Source organism: Pseudoliparis swirei, chromosome 19, assembly GCF_029220125.1.
Source record: "Pseudoliparis swirei isolate HS2019 ecotype Mariana Trench chromosome 19, NWPU_hadal_v1, whole genome shotgun sequence".
Classification (NCBI taxonomy): domain Eukaryota; kingdom Metazoa; phylum Chordata; class Actinopteri; order Perciformes; family Liparidae; genus Pseudoliparis; species Pseudoliparis swirei.
In genome coordinates this window covers 14,712,285-14,718,465 of record NC_079406.1, presented here as the reverse complement: position 1 = coordinate 14,718,465, position 6,181 = coordinate 14,712,285, and the positions used below count along the sequence as shown (strand labels likewise).

The following is a 6,181-nucleotide window of genomic DNA, read 5'->3' as shown; positions in this document are numbered from 1 at the left end:
ATCTGGACTGACTTCATGCCAATCATTACATACTACTCATTAGCAAGCTAATTTATGATTACTCCACGTTTTCATTTCCCCCGGTTTCTAAAAGAGTGCATTAATTGTCCAACATAACAGGTTACGGTAAAAAGTGTCAACTTGTACCTTGTTCTTTCCTGCAATCTTTTGTTTCAGAATGTGGAATTTTGAAGTGCACTGTAATAAAGACAAAATAACACACACACACACACACACACACACACAAACACACACACATTAGTGAGCTTAACTAATTTCTGCTTACTTCGTTGACCTTACTTAAAGAAACTTGGTAAAGAACACTTTTTGGTGAGTAAAGTTATTGTACTTATTATCTCAAGTAACCTTTACTTTAAAAACATTAGTGAGGCGGACTCATTTGCAAAGCCCGGAGAAACTCGGGCGCACTCGGCAGCGCTCGGATGCGCTCGACTCGAATACGCATGCGCAGTCGAGCACTGAAGGCGTTCTTTGCTCGAGACGGAATGACGAAAGCGGGAAGGCAGCGCCGGTGTGCGAGTTACTTTAAGGTAAGTTTCAGCGTCATAATGACATTTTGCCGTTCATCTCTTCAGTAAACTTCGTCGTATCTTCGCCACATTCTTCATATGTATGTTCGTAGTTGAATGTTAACTTTACGAAGCTAGTATTTAATGTAAGCTAGCTAGACCGTCAAGTACACCGCGTGTCGCCCCTCAGAAGAGATTCAGTGTAAATATATCCACAACTTGCGTTTCAGCAAACTTAGCGTGCTTATTAGCGGGTGCAACAATAATGTCCATCTTTCAGGGCAACTCTTGATTTCTTTTTTATTGTTTGCGGTGGAACACGGGAGTCACGGGGGGTGAAACTAGTCACAATTTTAATGGCGGACATCATCGTGGCTGTCTCACTCGTGTGCACTTAACGCAGCGCACTACGGGAGTCACACAGCGTCACTGTCATTGAGTTAAGATAACATGTAATCTTAGGTTAAATTGAACGAGGAATAATTCGGCAACAGCGAATGTGGTACACCGTTTTCTAAATTTTTGTATTACAAATAATTTCTTATTTTGTGATATTTACTGGAAATGACATCCATTATAACCAATAGCAAGTTTGAAACTTTAAGCTCCCTGCCAATTTCCCTACAGACAATTTATGACATATTATATATATATATATATATATTATAATTATAGCTAGGATAAGCATTTCTAATCATATTTGTCTGTGAAATCTTCTATTAAACTGATGGCTATTTAGCCGTAACAATGCATCTTGAAGAGGAGTTATTTGCACTTAGTCTAATTGCTTTTGTTTCTTTTGTAGGCTTTGCAGAAACCTGGCAATGAATTGTAAGTATTGCTCATTTTCTTCTAAACACCACTGCATAAAACATGGAAGCTTTGCCAGATTGAGTCCAGGTCCATGTCTTCACACAGATTGTCTATGTTCATTCATTTAATGCCCTCAAAGTGCATTGACAAGAATTCGCTCCTGTGACGACCATGAAGGGCAGAAGAGGGGAGCTGATGAAATCTTTTCAATCTATAAGCCACTAGTTTCCTGCCCAGTGTGATCTAGTATGTTATAATGTGTTTACTGCAGGTCTAATATGACTAAATCTTAATTTATCATACTCTTCCCGTTAGATTCTGGCTGAGTTCTATCACTTATCAAGCAAAAATCAGAGTTGCAAGCAGAGTTCAAAGATCTTAACACTCACTTGCTTCCTGGAGATTTTTTCAAGACCCAAGGGGGGGAAAGTGTCGGACAGAAACTTGATGAATATCTGCAACAAGTCACACCAGGGGTAAGTTTCTCAAGCAACGTCATTTTTCTTTATGTGGTTACTAAGGTAGTGCTGCAGCATTGCATGCAGAGCTGTCAAATGATTGTCCTTTAGCACTTGTGAATTGTGTGTGTTTGAAATATTTTTTTAGAGTACAGATGTGAATGGGAGGTGAACAGCAGTCCTCCGTGGCCTTCCTGTCATCCTTGGAGACGACAACGCAGACTTCTTCAAGACTTTGTAAGTGGACTTTAGTCAAAATTAATTTAATTCCACACTACAGGATGCCCAATATATCTCATGTGTTCTCTCTGTTAATCTTTTGGTATTGGCTACTTCTCTTCCAATCAGTGCTTCTATACTTTTTGATTCACGTATCCCTGATTGGGGCCCTTTTAGTGGGATCTCCTGTCTTTCCAGGCGGGTCCAGTTGCAGCTCTCTAGTCGCCCCATTCAAAACCCAAAGGCCTTCAAGAATAAAAATGTACAAATATCACACCTAAATGGGTATCTGTACACCTTCACATGTCTGCACCACAATCAGTGCAATACCCCCACACAACCTTCCCCCAACATCTGAACATGTGCAATATCCCCATATAACTGTCCCCTTCCCCCTCTTTCTTTCTACAAGCCAGGTACAGCACTAGCCTACTTACCTACTTATTATCTCTGCACTCTCCTTTCTTATGTTTATTTTTAATAACGTGTTCCTGTACTTAATACTGTTAATACTGCATACACTTTACCACACAGTACAGTGTGTTTTTTAAAATATATGTATCATATTTCTATTATTACGGTTACTATTATTATTATAGTGTGTTTGTTTTGTACCTCTGTTGACTCGGAGAACCCTGCAAAAATAATTCCGATGTGTCTGGACTGCTGGTCTAGGCACAGATGGCAAATAAAAAACCTTGAACCTTGAATGATGGTAGAGGGGTTCTACTGATATCTCCTGTTACCAAAAAAGGGGTTTTCCCTTGTAACATTATCGCCATTTCTTTGTTGCTTATGCTTTTGGGCAATATGCTCGCTCTACTGCCACAGGTGGTAGTAGCACATTTCCCAGAAGCAGCAGTGACAAAGAAATGTGGATGTTTACCACGAATATGCTTGGTGAACCACGTATTAAACTTTGATTGATCAGAGGAGATAATTGTTGGTCTTTCATTATTGAAGGTCTGAGTTTTGGATGGCGTGAAGCTTCGACTTGACCCTATGGATACACACGGGGTTCGTACGGTCATGGAAAACTTAAAAAAGTAATGGAATTTTAAAATGGTATTTTCCAGGCCTGGAAAAGTCATGGAAAAAACTTAAATCACAAAAGCAATGGAAAAGTCATGGAAATTTGTTATAATCACATGTTCATTTACGCCGAGTTTGAAATAATTAATATGTTTTTGAAAGAAAGACGCTCAAAATATAAGCCGACATACGCTCTCATACCAGCGCCGCAATTATTATTTTTTCTCAATGCAAGTGAACGCACCTTAACTGGAAAGTTCGCTGGCCATAACTCAGGAAGCGTTTGGGATAATGTAATATCAAGGTTTTTTATTTGCCATCTGTGCCTAGACCAGCAGTCCAGACAGATCGGAATTATTTTTGCAGGGCTCTGAGTCAACAGAGGTACAAAACAAACACACTATAATAATAATAACGGTAATAATAATGGGTCTCAGGTTGTATGTGCAGAGAGTGAGCTGGTGGAGTGAGTCTCCAATGACCTCTGCTCTTTTCCGACAGCGCTGCACATACATGGAGTCCATGGACGGAAGTTGTGATCCTCTCCGCAGTCCTTATGACTCTTTGCAGAGCCTTCCTCAATGCCTGTGTGATGTTTCCATACCACACAGTGATGCCTGCGGTGAGGATGCTCTATCAGTCCAGTCCAGTATTATTTATTTGGTCTCGTTTGTGTTGAGGATGAGGTCGTTCTCCTCTCCGTAGACCAGGATTTTGTTCACCAGGGTCCTGTAGCCCGACTCATCCCCGCTCCCCTTGATGAGCCCCAGGACGTTGGTGTCATCGGCGTATTTGATGAGGATGGTGATGTCCTGGGTGGAGGTGCAGTCATGGGTGTACAGGGTGAAGAGTTTGGGGCAAAGGCAGCAGCCCTGTGGAGATCCTGTGCTGACTGTGAGCTCGTTAGACACCCGTCCTCCCATTCTCACCACCTGGGGTCTTTCTATCAGAAAGTCCAGAATCCAGTTGCAGGAGGGAGTTGGGACGCCGAGGTCTGTCAGCTTCTTAATTAGTTTGCCCGGGCGGATGGTATTAAAGGCAGAGCTATAATCCAGGAAAAGCATCCTGGCATAAGTTCTGTGGCTTTCCAGGTGTTTCAGAGTGTGGTGTAGTGCTATTCCTCCTCTGTTGCTCTCCTGAAGGTTTCTTCCCTTTTTTCCCCCTGAAGGGTTATTTGGGAGTTTTTCCTGATCCGATGTGAGGTTTTGGGGCAGGGATGTCTATGTGTACAGATTGTAAAGCACTCCGAGACAAATTTGTGAAATTGGGCTATACAAATAAACTGAATTGAATTGAATATTGCTACCGCGTCATCCACTGATCGGTTGGGGCGGTAGGCAAACTGGAGGGGGTCGACATTGTCCGGGACCATGCCAGAGAAGTGTAGATTTAACCATGTTGGCTCCTCTGTGTGGTGGCAACACATTTGACATGTTAAAGATGAGAGGAGACATTAACAAGCCGTGCAAAAGGAATTGGACATCACAGCACTGAGGTAGCGGAGCTGCTACGGCTAGCGGAGCTCTGGCGGCTCCTCCATCACCGGCTAGCTGAGCACAGAGAGGGCAACTGCTACCCCGAGCAGCGCGTTTCTCTCTCCGGTAACAAGCAGGCGTGGATAACCGATGCAGTAACAAAGTAACACCCTGACTGGAGGTAATGTGGCCTCTGAAGGTTAACAATTCACATTATTCTTTTAAACATTAGAAGATGCCAGCCTGCTATTTGACGCTTGTGGTGAAAGGAAAGGTTCATCGCTCTGCTCATGTGGGGCTCCTTCACTTCATGTTTATTCATATAAACATGAACATACATGTTTATTCTGTTAATCAAACTATTGTCTCATTCATTTGTTTCATTTAAGGTATACTGTATGCTTTGGAATTCACATTGTTTTAATACTAAATGTTCTCACTTTTTCATGTATACACCGAGATTTCAGTTGGTCATGGAAATTTGGTTTAAAGTCATGGAAATCCATTGGTCAAAATGTGTAAGAACCCTGAACACAGCAGTTAACACCAAAGGGTCCTGATGGGGCTAACGGCCTGTCATTTCTATTTCACGTAGTGTTGTGATGCAACTGCATCAATCTGTTCTCGGGCCCTTCTACATTATGTTGTGTTTACATTTGTGATATTGTTGTTCCATTCAAATGTCATCCCTATATGTAAATATGATAATCCATATTCTTTATTATTAGCTTTTGCAACCATTCAGTGAATCATATGATCAACGAATTAATCATCGCACTCACTCTTGAGGAGCATCTTTTACTTGATTATCTAATAATATCCAAATCTAAGTAACCATTGTGTGTTCTACCATAGAAATGCAACGTGAAATTTGACATGTAATTGTGTTTTTTATGCTGCTCTTGTTATTAGGACTCTGATGACCTTCTGGACGTGTCCCACACCTCCATTGGGACCCTGACGGTGCTGAAGACATTGTGGCCTCACCTCACTCGCTGCACCTGGAGTCTACAGCTACTGCCGTCGTTTTGGGAGGAACAGTCGTGATGGGTGACCGTGATCATCTTGCCCATGCCATGTGGCTACTTCTCAGACTTACTTACCCCTGAATTTGGAGAACCCTCAACGAGTGAGGAACACCTTCTGAATTTATTCAAAGAGTGCTTCTCACTTTGACTGAAAACCCTAAAATACAATCACTCAAACATCTACTGATGCCGTAAGGGGATGTGCAGGGTCAGGCCCCTTCTATCTCCAATATAACTCTTTTATAGAAAATGTCTGTTTATTTGGTTGTTTTTCTGTAGTGCAATTTAGCAAATGACAAAAATGCTGTGTTCATATTTCTGCGTTACAAAACCTAATCTGGCAACATGTCCAGCGTTTTAAGCATGTTTGAGTTTAAGAACATGTGTTTTTCTTCTAAATAAATATTGTCTTCCATTGTCACTGTCTTTAAAATGTATTTTATTCTATTCATTTTGATTAAAAATATTTGACACCGTATTGTTTAAGCGGTGGCTGAAGAAGGCATTAAAGCGTTACACCTCCTATTTAACACTTAGGAACGTGTTTCCTAACTGGTTCTAAAGTTGTTGAAGTGAATACTGGTGGATTTAAAAGATTTCAGCAAAAAAAGGTCTTCCAACCTGTG

General features: G+C 41.4%; 1 long non-coding RNA gene across 1 annotated transcript; it reads left to right on the top strand.

Moving 5' to 3' along the window:
• Positions 1 to 525: 525 nt before the first annotated feature.
• On the top strand, positions 526 to 5,970 carry LOC130209899 (uncharacterized). Its single transcript, XR_008834732.1, has 6 exons — positions 526 to 551; positions 1,336 to 1,361; positions 1,659 to 1,819; positions 1,950 to 2,038; positions 3,554 to 3,674; positions 5,440 to 5,970. It is a non-coding gene; the product is annotated as an uncharacterized LOC130209899 (long non-coding RNA).
• The last annotated feature ends 211 nt before the right edge of the window (positions 5,971 to 6,181 follow it).